Genomic DNA, 13,723 nt, shown 5'->3' on the forward strand with positions numbered 1-13,723 from the left:
GTTGTTTATCTGACTGTTATCAAGGCGTGTGGGCTAAAATGAGTCTGAGTAGCCTTATGTGGAGACCTTATCCCATGTCAACCCATGACTCCAGTATCAGTGTCCTCTTAGATCATTGACCATAGGTATTGAATTCTAATATGCCTATTGGTGTGTCCTAATGGTACAAGTATTGAATTATGATATTGGCAAGCACTGATGGCCTCAGGATTGAATTATGATATTGGTGTGCAGCAGCCTAATGGTTCTTGGTATTGAATTATGATATTGATGCACTTTGACGTTGTAGGGATTGAATTATGATATGGCTTGGTATCTGCTAATAGCTCACATTGTGTAATTTTTTGTGTCAATCAGGGCTTAGTTGCTGGATCCATAGTCGGCCCTGAGGCTCAGTCCGTCTTTCTTGTCAGATTGGAAACAGCCTTCAACCTTTGGGCTCACCTCTAACTTTCTTCAGTCTTGTGGTTTGTATCCTCATGAGTTGCAGGATTTGATTCACCCAATCGACCCCAAAGTGTATTTAAAAATTATTTTTTTTCAGGTGGCATTTACATCTTTAACTCATTCACTGCCAGCCGTTTCCTGATCGCTAAAGGCCTTCGCTGCCAGTGTTTCTTGCCGTTTTTTTAAGAGTCGCGGAACGTTACGCTCTAGGATGATGTCGATGCCAAAACGACCAAAACAAAGCAGAGACTCACCTCTTACATCAGGAAGAATCTGCGTGTTTCGAGCATTATCCGTTCTTTCATAATCCGTGTCGAATTGTGGTCGGCAGGCGCTTTTCCGGTTCGCGCCTCACTTTTTTTTACAGGAACGGCCCAAAACGATCTAACACATGGACTTTCTGCTTCCTGATCATATGACGTGTGACGTATGCGGATGAAGATCGGCTTCAGAGCTGAGATGTTTGTTCTCTCGGCGCAGGGGCTCATTCTGATGCCCACACAGTAAAAAAAATGCAAATGACGACTTTAGTCGTCATTGGCAGTGAACGGTTGGATCTAAAATGACGACTTTAGTCGTCATTGGCAGTGAACGGTTGGATCTAAAATGACAACTTTAGTCGTCAATGGCAGTGAATGAGTTAAAAGGGAGAAAGAAAAGCTATGTTTATAACAAGCTAAAGCTATAGATCCAGATGTGGTAATGTGGATCTGGCCTTTACTTTCACCTCCTTTTTATTAGAATTGTAGCTAATCCCCAACTATCAGAACCTTCATGATTAGAAACCTAATCCATGTTTATTTAACTAAACATCCAAGCATTTAATGTTTGATTTGAGCCTGCTCCCATTTTGATATTTTACACCCAAAGATGCGATAGTTCTGCTGCCCTCTCACATAGTAAATGGACTGCTCGCTTCTGTGTCAGCCCTCTAAAAATAACACAGACTGCTGGCTAAGCTCAGCAGAAAACTACCACAGATTATGATGATTCAACTACCCTGTATTCACAGGTGCGTGTTTGTGTTGGGTGGGGGTGGGTTGTGCTTTACAGATTGTTCTCAGTGCTGTGGTCTTGACCGATTAGCTTTGTAGTCACGCTGTAGGCTGGTAAAACTTTGCTGATGCGAGGAAATTTTTAGCAACTGTTGAAAAATGACTTATTTGTCTTTTAGTTGCTGAAGCCAGTGAACCAAAATGTTAGTGGACATCGTTTTTTTATGTCCATACTCTGGTTTGATTCCTAATTAAAATGTACTTATAGTTTGATCTATGACATTGCTCACTGAAATGTGGGAAATTTGGTGCAAATGATGTCCAATAGCTGTTTAAGTCATTGAACACCATCAGACGGCACTTTAACCTCTTCTTGACCTTTGGCCTGAACAGCTGTCAGACTGGAGCCACGGTTCAGGGGTGGTGTGACCCAGATGACCTCTGTTTGACCTGGTCTGTCTAACTAGTCTAACCTTTGGAGCTAACAGATGAGGACTTTACCATCTGTCTTGCATTTAGCAGGTCTAGCCTCCTTGAACTTGAACTTGTTTGGACATTGAAGGGAAGGAAGCACACACAAAAAAGAAAAGTATCTTAGTCTACCAAGGCTGTTTCACTACATTTATGTAACATTTTATTTTATATTGTTAAAAATAAAAGAAACAACTAAAATTGAATCACATGTCTGAAACCTAAATCTTTGTTTTTTGCATAATTTGTGAGCTCCAGCTTTACTTGGATGAGGTTATGTAGAAGTCTTTAAATTGGATATGCACTCCTTAGCTGTGTAGCCTGCCGTCTTCATCTTTTAAAAGTGAGAGTTATCCTCTTGAAGAAGGGGGAAGGGACGGTGTGTTTAGTAGACACAGGCTCATCCGCTGACTGCTGTCTGACCCTGAGTTCAGCAGTATGGTTATTAATAGGCCCAGAGGCCTCAACTTCCAGGAGGCCCTCTGATCAGCTCCAGATGTGGAATGAGAGAGGACAAATCTGTGTTAGCCTATCCACGTTTCACATGAAGCAGAAAGCAGGGAGATGGGCATTCTGCGAGACTGATAAAGAATGAAGGAAAGAGGAAAGGATGTGCAAAAGACCTTTTCCACAGCAGGAGTTTGCCTTGTGAGTCTTTGTTTTCACGCGTATGTGTTTCTTTTCTGTTTATTACACTCTGTGCCCTCAGACCAAAAGACCATAAAAACGTATGGTATCACCATGGCGACCATAATAACTACCTATAAAACAGCGTGTAAACTGTGAAATAAGACAAACAGACCAGAACAGCCTTGACTTTGCTGGCTGAAGGGCTGCCTTCCACCATAAAAACTATTTGAGAGCCAGACTGAAGGAATGCCTCGGAGGCTGCAGTGGCTGTCACGACACATGAAAGGATTAGGCTCTGTGTTTTATCTCCTCTTTATCTGATGGTAATGGATAAGCTGAGTGTAGCCTATCATCTGACGCTTGGGCTGGGGTTTTGATGTTTTAGTAGGGTGACGGTTTGTTGAGTTGACCGCTTTGGTCTATTGATTGCTGTTTGATGGTTTTGATATGTAGGCTGCTTGGAACAGGTCAAGTCTTTTATGCAGTGAAGGCTCCAAATAGCTTTTAGCTGTCCTTCACTCCCCCCTTTACTCTAGTGGTTTGTTTGATGTTTGGATCAATCAATAGAAAGAGCCTGAGCTCTTACACATGCTCCTTCCTACTTCCCACTGAGCTCAATTCCTCTTCTTTCATTGTGAAGGCTTTATATCACATTTTCTCAACGCAGAATAAATGATATAATTACAACTCATTACTTAGCCTAACACAAGCTAATTATTCTGTCATTATGGCAAGGATTAGCTATGCTCATTCTCTCCTCCTGACTGCGTTTCTCTGCCTTTTTCCTCTCAAAAGTCACGCAGGCAGAACAGAAAACTCTGGCTCATAAAGGCTGAGTAAGACTAAGCCCCAGGACACGTTGTGTTGATGTTGATGGTATAGACCTCCAGTGTCAAACTCGGACGGCAAGCCACGCTAGAAAGTAGTGACGGCGTGACTGGACACATCAAAGAGTCCAGAAACAAAGATATGTCTAAACTAATGGGGTATTTTAATGCACGCTTGTAATTTATGCCCAGAAATCAACATGCTGCTTTTATAGGCCATGGCACAGCTCGTGCTGATGTGTCATCAGGCGTCTAGAAAATTACTGGATACAACAGATAGACGGGGCTAAATTAAAATGTGGAAAAAAGACATCATGCCGAGCAAGGATCTAATATATCAGAGGCACATGAGGGTGATGCACACACCTTTTTTCACTACTCCCGACTGTGTCAGCAGCACAAAGCTGCTAGGCATCCTTATATGGAAGCCTAAGTGAATTACAACAAATCAAATAGGCTAACGAACTGAGAACAGACCAACACAGAACACTGCTCCGTTGTCAAAAGTTAGACTTTCTGAGTCAAAAATAGATTGGGAGTAAGTGTTGACGTTAACCTGGAGGCCATGACCTGATTGTTAGTCGTTTGATGTTAACATTCATTTGATTATGGTTAAATATAAGTTTTCTGTGAAATGTCTTAGTCCTTGTGCTGGTAAATGTGCTATTCCTTTGCACCGACGTCACCTAATCACGTGGGTCCACCATGCTGGATGGCAAAAGCATGTAAACAGTGAGTGACACGATTACTAAACAAAGGGAAAAGTAGAGCCTGAAATTGTTTTTGCGATCAAAACAAAAACAAAATTCCTCCAGCATTCCTTCAACTAGTTCACGCCCAGTTCAGTTATCAGAAGTAGCACATCTAGCCGGGGCTCATAGAGAGCGGTATGTTAAAGGTATAGCAATCGGTGTTTCTGAATTGCAGGAAAGAACCACCCTGTCCACGTCACACAACACTCTCCCAGCGCCTGTTTACAAGTAGTTGCCGGCCGTAATGTGTAATAAGAGGCTCTAAAAATAGCATGCAGAACCTCTCGAGCGGAAAACTGGCAACAGCAGCGTCTGTGGGGAGCGGACTGGACCGCGTTAGCCTCTTCCTGATTTCCATGAGAGTGCGGGGGTGCACAGAGTACGCATGTGCAGGAAGTGAAAACTAACCCAGGATTGGCTTCACCAGAAATTTACATTTTTGCGGACCAATGGTTGCCGTGATCCACCCGGAAGAAAAACATAGATTGTTATACCTTTAACTAGCTTACCAACGTTAGCGTACGTTCTCTCTGCAGCTGTTCACCAATGTAAACATGTTGCTGACTTTGCCTAAATTCACCCCTCTGGATTTATAACATTATGTTATGAACAGCGTTTCACTTTACACCAAAGCTGATTTTTAATAAGTCCGGATCCCTACCAGCTTCTGTTGGTGGTGGTGTTACCGGGTTCAGCTGCTGCTCTCACACCGGAATGAGAAGATCTCTGGACGCCGACGCTCATATAAATAAATAACGTCATTTTAACACACTGTTCTACAATAAAATGTTTTATTTTATTTTAATTACCTTAAAAGACTCAAAGTATCTTTTTACACTTTATATTTATTTAATCAGGATCGTTGTCAAGTCGACGCCAGAAACAATGAAACACAACTTGAATATCAGATGAACAACAAGGCTTTATTCAACCGGCATTTATACAAGTTATCAATCATGAACAAAACATTTCTCTTACCGTTGCTTATGGGTGGAGAGCTGAACACCCCAGTTAGAAAACGTAATCCATGATAGGTGAAGAACTGAACACATGTAATCCATGAACCTCGTCAGGTAGAATCCTTCAAGCAGCTCTAACCACCTGAGACATCCACTGATGTGCGTGCAAAGCTGCACACCTCCACCATGATTACCCTTGATTACATCCTCATGATCACATTATGTTCGGCTCTACCATGATTACCCTTGATTACATCCTCATGATAGGTGTGATTGACAAACAGTAGTGATCAATAACTTATATAAAGCAATTATACAACAGATGACAAGTTCATTTTTATTACACACACATAATCATACATCGGAGCTTTAATATTGTTAATAATTATCTCGCTTTACACTACAGTGGACGGCGCGCATCCTCTGTGGTGAAATCCCCATCCATCAGGATTATCAATAACTAGTATAAACAAACGCATCACATTTATCCCTGTCCCCGTCTTCCTCGTGAAATAAATGAACGTTAATCTTACCCGGTAAAAACATGCTCGCTGCAAATCTGAGGGCCGCTAGTCCGCTTGATTGATCGCTGCAGTTCATCTCCGTCCTCAGTCTCCATCAAAGTTATTAAAAAAACTAAACGAGTTGAGTTTACATCCTTGCCTGTTAGTGCAGCCAACCACACAGCAAGCTAAAACCATTTTACTGTCAAATCAACTAAATAAAAGCGATAAAAGGCTACAAACTGGCTTGTTTTGACTAGCTTCACTTGAGTTTCAACAGGTGTAAACGGTCTTTTTGCACTCCATCATGGCAAAGGCAGCGGTCTCATGAGTGGCGTGACGTCACGTGCAAAGGGTCAATAAGCTCTGGAGAGTCCCAGTCTTCCTCTAGACGTGATTAATTTCTATCGCCCCTCTCCATGATCACCGTTTCCATTTTTTAGTCTGTATCTGTGCACTCATCCCTTCCCCAATCTCCTCTCACTGGCACAGAATGGCTTCCTGGCAGAATGGATGCATTAATTCAGGGATGAGAGGTGTGATACTCTCTCCCTCTTTTCCTGTGTCTCTCTGGTTCTCCCTTTCTCTCCATCAGTGCTGTGTTTGTAATGCCTGGCCTTTATCATAGCTGAAACAGCTCACTACCCTCTGATCCTATCTCAGATCTCAATATCCTAGCCGTTCCACCCTGTAAACGCAGGGATGAAAAATCTTGCCCTTTCACCAATGCATTACACCCCTAGCATATCGCCATACCCCTCTCCTCCCGTTGCACTCTCCACACCACTCACCCTTTGTGACACGGGCCTCCAGCGAAATTCGAACTCTGCAAAATGAGACCAAGTGAGCTGCACTTCCTCTATGCCAGAAACCATCTTAGTCTCATTATATTTGTGTTTAGGCTCTGTCCAGGCCTCTAGATCCCCCCTCCCCTTGTCAGACAATAGGTCAGGCAAAATAATGACTAGCTCTCAGTAAGCTTCAGGAGAGTTAAGGCTTGGATAGAGAGATAAAACAACAACCAGTCTCTGAGCAGGGAAACATGGATCAATACAAACGAAGCTGCTGTGTAAAAAGGCTGTTTTTGATCCAGGCTTGCGTCAGCACCACTGAGGTGATTCTTGACAGCTCCTGTGCTGTTGGTAGATATGGATCTGTGTTCAAAAAAAGGAGCAAAATGCTCTGGGAGCACAAGCGTCTTGTTAGACTGTGGAGAGTGTTAGGCTGACCCCCGCCCCCAGCCGCTCTGCATACAAACACACGGGCGAGAAGCGCTCCAGCCTCACTTGTTACAGTGAAACTATTGTGTTAGCTTGCGGTAAAGAAAACTTTGTGGCTTTCGCTCCAAGGGGTAGAGGAAAAGCAAAAACAGAAATTCAGGAGGATATGACTTGCGTCTTCAAACCCTGTGTGGTTTGTGAAAACGGCATCTGCTGGCACATTTAAAGTTCTGTAACCTGCTATGTCAAAGGTAGGCAGGCAAACGGGATTGCAGGTTCTTATCTGTGCTGCTGCTGTTCTGTGTTTTGAGGGGGCGTGCCTGTGATCTGTGTTCATGTACCGTGTTGCTGTAGAGCGTGGCTGTCGCTCCTGACTGAGCTGCCACCCCGCGACTCCACCCCCACACACTAGGGTTGGCATACAGAACAGTCAGCCGCATAGGAGTTGGAACGCTCTGCAGGGAGACGGAGGGGGAGTTTGAAAGGTAGGCCTTGTAGATTTCAGATAAGACATCTTTTCCAGACGCCTTTACTGTTTACTATCATAACCACATAACAGCCTCAGACATGTCGGAGATAAAAGGAGAGATTAGTGACGGCACTGGCAGGACAAAAAAAACTTCATCTCCTAAACATCTCTATGATGATGCCAAATACAAAGATTGTAAAAGATTTCTTACTTTGAAAGGAAAACTTTTAAAAATAAAACTTTAGAGCTAATATTTTAAATATTTCCCCCTCTGCAATGGGGTTTTTGTGATGGTGATAACTGCTCCCGAGGTAAATCTTGTATTTTATCTTTATGCATTAAAATGCATAGATTAATTGCTTTTCTTTGGTTTTTCATGTGGATCATTTAAAGTTTTTTTTGGTATGAAATGAGCTATAGATATATTTTAATCTTGTTTAAACTTCGAGGTGGTTCTTCTGAGTGAGAAGCAGTACGTGTTGCTTGGATCAAAGGAGTAATGACAGACTACTTGGCATGTGTGACTTTTTGTAAACAAAGTCTTTCCTCTATTCGCTCTCCCAATTATCCTTCAGAGGATGAGAGGTGAACACAGTCCTTGTGTGGCTTTCTGCTCTGTGCGCACTGCCGGTCATCGTGGCAACACAGACAGCAGCTGCAGATGGACTTCACACTGTGTACACAACAATAACTTTGTTGTCATTCCACCGGCTTATCTGGCATGTTGATGTCGGATTGTGAGGGTATAAGGAATTCCACAAAGTTTAGATACCTCAATTAAAGTGCGGCTGTCTCCTGTTATTTCATTTAGTCTGTAGTCAATATGATTGGCATAATCAGACATGCCTGATTGGGGCCTCCCATTTAATTAATCAGTCTCACTGTATTATCACCTGTGGCTCATTAGAGTAATTAGAGCGAATTAGTTAGATAGAAGGCCTTTCTCTCTGCCTGCAGATGAGTGGAAGGAATTTCATTAGGAGAACCGAACACACACACACACACACACACACACACACACACACACACACACACACACACACACACACACACACACACACACACACACACACACACACACACACACACACACACCTTGGTTGTGATGGCCATTAGTAATATAATTTGTTTACTTGTGACTGTTATCAGTGATGAATGCTATTTTCTCAGTCGCATTCTCTCCTCCTAGCTGCAAACACAGCTCGCCATGCCAGATTTCAGCGGGCAAACATGTTAGCAGGCTTCCTCTTCTGAAACAGAGTTTAAAAGAACGTGAAGAGACTGGGCTCTCAAAGTTACTGCGGCAGCCTGTCTGTGCAATCATGTGAGAGCACATGCATGTGGGGTAGTGCGCAAGAGGCTTCTTGGCCAAGTCAGTGTTGAAGTCTCTCTAGGGAGTGTTGGCAATCTGTTCCAATCGTCTTTACAGCTGACCAGACGACCAAATGAACCAGGACAGGGACTGCTGCTGTGGGCCAGTCCGGCCAACCCACAAAGGGCTCTTTACAGCCATTGAACAGATATTACAGCATACTTAATGCTTTCCTACACACACACACACACACACACACACACACACACACACACACACACACACACACACACACACACACACACACACACACACACACACACACACACACACACACACACACACACACACACACACACACACACACACACACACACACACACACACCACCCTCTGACAAACTACACAGTCCTGTCCATCTATAGCTGCATTTAAAAATAGCGCTGGAGTTGATGTGAGTGGTTCATAGATTAAACTTGTAAAAGGTAGTTTTCAGTTTTGAATAATTTCAAAGATGGATTAGCGAAAGCCAGAGGGTGTTCCGCTTTCAGGCTCAAGGTGGACATGGAATGTTCTAGGATTTTGTCACAAGTAATAACGGAAGCATCAACGAAAGATGCACTATAATTGTCTTTTTTCATAAGAAACGATGTGGCAGCAAATCAGGGTAGTACTGCCGCTGCGTGTACCTCATAAAAGCACCATGGCAGTGGGAATATGTGGCATTCGTGCCGCCAAGCTTGATGGTGGACACCGCTACACCTTGTGAATGAAACCACATCTTTGCACAACAGATGGTGATGTCATGATCACGTGTGGAATGTCCACGTAGCCCTGGCTGTCAACAACATTGAAAAGAATTGTAAACACGGACACTGAGTTTCACCTTTGTAAACAGATACAGGGTTTCCCCCAGCGCTTTATAACCCCAAACTTCCACTATCTCCGCTCCACTCCGCCTCCGCTGCCGCTTGCTTCCAAACTCAAATTATACTGTACCCGCTCTACAACGGCTCCGCTCCGGTGCGGAGACCTGAGGTGCGCAAACAGGCATGCGCGGGATTTTCGAGATCTTGCGATACAGTCCGAGCAATAAACGCGGAAGATAGATCCAAACACCCGTTGTGTGGGAGAAGCATCGAAATGAACTGTTTAATTCCCATCATTTGCGTTGAGAGATCAGCAGTGTTTGGATCAACAAAGTATGACTACTTTGATAGTGGAAACTGTATTTATGGCTTATTTTTGTGCATTTAATGTTCAACCGCCATTGATAGTTGTTAAAAGTTGTTAAACCTGTGCATATGAAACAAAAAACACTTTTTGTTAATCGATTTATTGTGAAATAACGGAAGTTGTGCTTGCTCCCTTTCCTGTTGGGCGGTTGTGGTTTCTGTCCATTAACTGCGGAGGTGCTCCGGCGTCTGGCAAAAATAGAATCGATCCTATTCCTGCCAGATTGCGGAACGGCGGGCGGCGCACTGCGCCGCACAGCTGCAGTAGTGGAACAGCTCTGATTGACTACAACGGGACCGTTTGTGCTGCGGAGTTCGTGCCGGAGCGGAGCGGAGATGGTGGAATTTTGGGGTAAGCCTGGCAGCCCACAAGGCTTTGCTTGCCCACCTGCCAGGCTTTGCTTGCCCACCTGCCAGGCTAAGCGTCATGCCCCGGCCTTACCGTGTCCGCTGACATGAACGGCGCAACGAAACTAGAGCCCTCCATCAGCTGATACTGGTGAGAGACAACAGCGGAACGTGTGCAAACCGCTCTCTCTGAGGAGAGCTGCGGGACGGAGCGCGCAACCAGTCTTTGTTCACCGTTTTTTATAAACATTTTTATAATGAAAAGTCTTCATCTTTCTGTTTAGCTATCTGTTACCTTCTTTTTTTAGCCACAACAGCAGTTTCACAGCTAAGTACCTGCTGAGATCAGTTGGCTAAAGCAATTGGACACAAACTGCGCAGGACTCTTTCTTTTCTGTTTGTTAACATTCTTTATACTTTTGCTTACAAGTTTTAATGTATGTGTCCTAATACTGACAATCCCTTGTGGGAAACATAAGCGTATTAAGCTGATATTGATGACTTATTCATTTTTGTGGTCTGATTTCTTTACGATTAGAGATTTAATGTGTATTAGGGCTGCAACAACGAATCGATAAATTCGATGAAAATCGATTACTAAAAGCGTTGGCAACGAATTGCGTCATCGATTCGTTGTGTCGCACAACTCTTCCAAAAGCGCCCCCCCTTCCCGCCCGCCGTTGCGCGCAGACCAGAGCAAGTCAGATCAGCGCGAGGGAGAGCCGCAGATCAGCGCGAGGGAGAGCCGCAGATCAGCGCGAGGGAGAGCCGCAGATCAGCGCGAGGGAGAGCCGGCAGACTTGCGCTGCTGCAAACCGGTTCCGCATTGTTGCACAGCGATCCAGGCAGCTGCTTCCAGCGCACGGTCCATTCTCAAAGTGGCGCAACCAAAAAACTATAATTAGCACATGATCGTTCATGTCCGCACATGTTCTCTATTTTCTGTCTTATCTGTGCCTGAAGCTCGCTACTGCGGAGCTCATCACCTGTGCTGTGGTGATGTCACCTCACGCAGCATCGAAAACGCGCTCTGAGCTTTTCGGTCAGGAGATCCCTTTGATCTGCTCAAAAGTAACTGATGAGGTGAAAAGGTAAGAATCCAGGCAACAGATTTTCTGGAGAATTAAGAGGAGATGCAGGAAGATGAGAGACAGACAGGACAGGAAAATAGTTCAATAAAAACAAGAAAACAAAACAAAGTGTTGAAAAGTCAAATGTAGGTAGATTTATCTCCACTACACGTTTTTACCAGTAAAAAACAATAAGTTATACACATGTCATATTTATACATCTGATACAATTCAGATCACCTTCAAAACTCAGTCACACACCCAGGGCCGTTTCAAGACATTTTGGGGGCCAAGGCAAAATGCCCCCCCCCCCCCCCCCCCCCAATAACTGGGCTCCCCAGAAGCCTCTGTGTAATTCATACCCTCTCCAGGAGTGTTAGTTATATGGTGTTTATAAAATCCCCTCAGACATTACTGACATGTTCTAATATTATCAGATGAAAAACTAAATTATCAGACATGCTGTCTCATCTGCTTCTTTTATAAACTTGCAAAAAGTAACAAAACCATTTGAAAGCCACTATTTGTGGATTCTCTGAAAGTTTCCATGGAGTGTGTGACAATTTATTTTTTCATTGATCGTATCGTCTAATCTCACAGCTGAAACAAGCATCCTTAATAATCTGTGCACAGGAAGCTTACCGATGCTGTAGTAAAACAAAAGGTATAATAATTTATTATTAATAAAACCTTGTTGCAGCACTAAAGCAGAAAAATTAGATTTTGCCTTAAATATGCAAAATATTTACATATGAATTGTTTTAGAGCCCTTTTATTGGCAGAATCTGATATTAATTTAGTTCCTACAAAAAATGGGTCCCAACATGGTTTGTGTGGCGTTGCCATAGTGTGACGTCATAGGCACAGATCCCCTGTCCTCTTGTTTGGAAATGGAAATATGGTCACCCTACATTAAACGAACTGTCCACCCGGGCTTTTGCACTGCACAGAGACGCTTCGCTGCCTACGACTGAACGTCAGTTGAGAGTCAGTCTCATGCAGACTGACCAATGAAGAGAGGGCCTCAAGTTAAGACCCTCTCCTCATTGGTCAGTCCACACGAGGTGGGTCAAAGGTTACTCTGGGCGGGTTACATGTTGTCAGGCATTCAAGTATTGAGTATATTTACTGCATATTACAGTAAAATATTCTGTATGTGACCACATTATGGTGATCCTTGGGTCGTGATGATGGAGCCCTTGAATATTGTTGCCCAGGGTACAACAAAGTGTTAATCTGGCCCTGGTTCCGCCGTCACATTCCCACAGAAACTGGTTGATCACACCGGGGCCAGACTACTAGCATGTGGTTTTACAACCACAATGTCCTCAGAAGCAAAAACGCTTTTAAAAGGGAGGGAGGAGTCCTAACTGTTGCTGCAGGCGTGTTGTGTGAGAGTGCAGTTATATTCTGGTTAATATATTTTTGGGTTCAGTTGCTTTCATGTGGCCTAATGTGAGTCTATTTGGGATCATTGGAATGATCAGCAGCATTTCTTGATGTGACTTTATGGCAGTTGCCCAGGGCATCATCGCAAGGAGGATGGCATTCATTTACTTTTGTTTTATTTGGTATTTTTTCAGTCATTTTTGGAAATAGTGATCAATTTTGATTAATTCACAGCCTATGTTTAATTACATTTAAAATAAATGTCAACAGATGAGATCAAACAAAACAGATGAGAATTGCTCTTTAAGCTATTTAACTTGGACCAAGCATTTTAGGTCACAGATAGGTGTAGCTTAGGGTCTCTGTCTATACACCTTATAAGACAATTTAGGTGATGGCATGTTGTTTTTCTGCTATTGAACTGTTTTCTAATAATGTTGTGTTAAATAAAGTGAAGGAAGGAGAGAAATAACGTTTCCCTAGCAGTTTTTAAAAATTTCCCCATATAATCCGATTAATCGATTAATCGTGTCGAGACCCCATCCGATTAATCGATTATCCAAATAATCGTTTGTTGCAGCCCTAATGTGTATGTATAGCAGCCAGCCAGCAGAGACCATGTTTCTCTGGACGTTACGCTCTATCAGCACGATGAGTGTAGTGTAAAGTCTGCGTGTGTCTGCTGATGTGGGCACAGTCTTTGCTGCATAGTCAAAACCCGAGTGTGTGTGTGAGGGTCCTTTTTTCCCTCCCCCACTTTTTTGAAGTAAGACCATCCACATAATTACTCGCCCACTTGGCATTGAATCAATCCTCTTTTATGTGTGATGTGTTTATTTAGCTTAGCGGTGAGAATTTTTTTGGTGAATGAGGATTTGGTAACACATTGGGATATGTGCTGGGTATTGGAGAGGGATTGGATGGAATCGAGGGCGTTAGGGATTGGCACATGACCTCCCTGAGCAGAGCTCTACTGGAAGACTGCAGTTAGTTTAGTTTAGTCCCCCCAAAAGTCTAATTGATGAGAAATGTTTGGACAAAGCTGTTGACCTGTGATTAACGGCATGCTTTCTGTATTTCAAGGTTAAATTCAACC

General features: G+C 43.4%; 1 protein-coding gene and 1 long non-coding RNA gene across 7 annotated transcripts in view; one reads left to right on the plus strand and one right to left on the minus strand.

The window, feature by feature from the left end:
* Nucleotides 1–13,723, minus strand: part of LOC129163812 (uncharacterized) — a 47,857-nt gene that overhangs the window by 21,529 nt on the left and 12,605 nt on the right. The gene's annotated exons all lie outside the window — the stretch shown is intronic.
* cux1b (cut-like homeobox 1b) overlaps nt 1–13,723 on the plus strand; it is a 69,040-nt gene that overhangs the window by 11,259 nt on the left and 44,058 nt on the right. Inside the window, exon 1 of one of the 6 annotated variants that reach the window (XM_054742664.2) lies at nt 7,167–7,289. The exons of the other annotated variants lie outside the window; for them this stretch is intronic. The gene's annotated coding sequence lies outside the window, so the exon portion shown is untranslated. Of the gene's footprint in view, nt 1–7,166; nt 7,290–13,723 lie in introns of those variants that run through there. 6 annotated transcript variants of the gene reach the window in all.

The sequence above is a fragment of the Nothobranchius furzeri genome, chromosome 13 (genome assembly GCF_043380555.1).
Source record: "Nothobranchius furzeri strain GRZ-AD chromosome 13, NfurGRZ-RIMD1, whole genome shotgun sequence".
Classification (NCBI taxonomy): domain Eukaryota; kingdom Metazoa; phylum Chordata; class Actinopteri; order Cyprinodontiformes; family Nothobranchiidae; genus Nothobranchius; species Nothobranchius furzeri.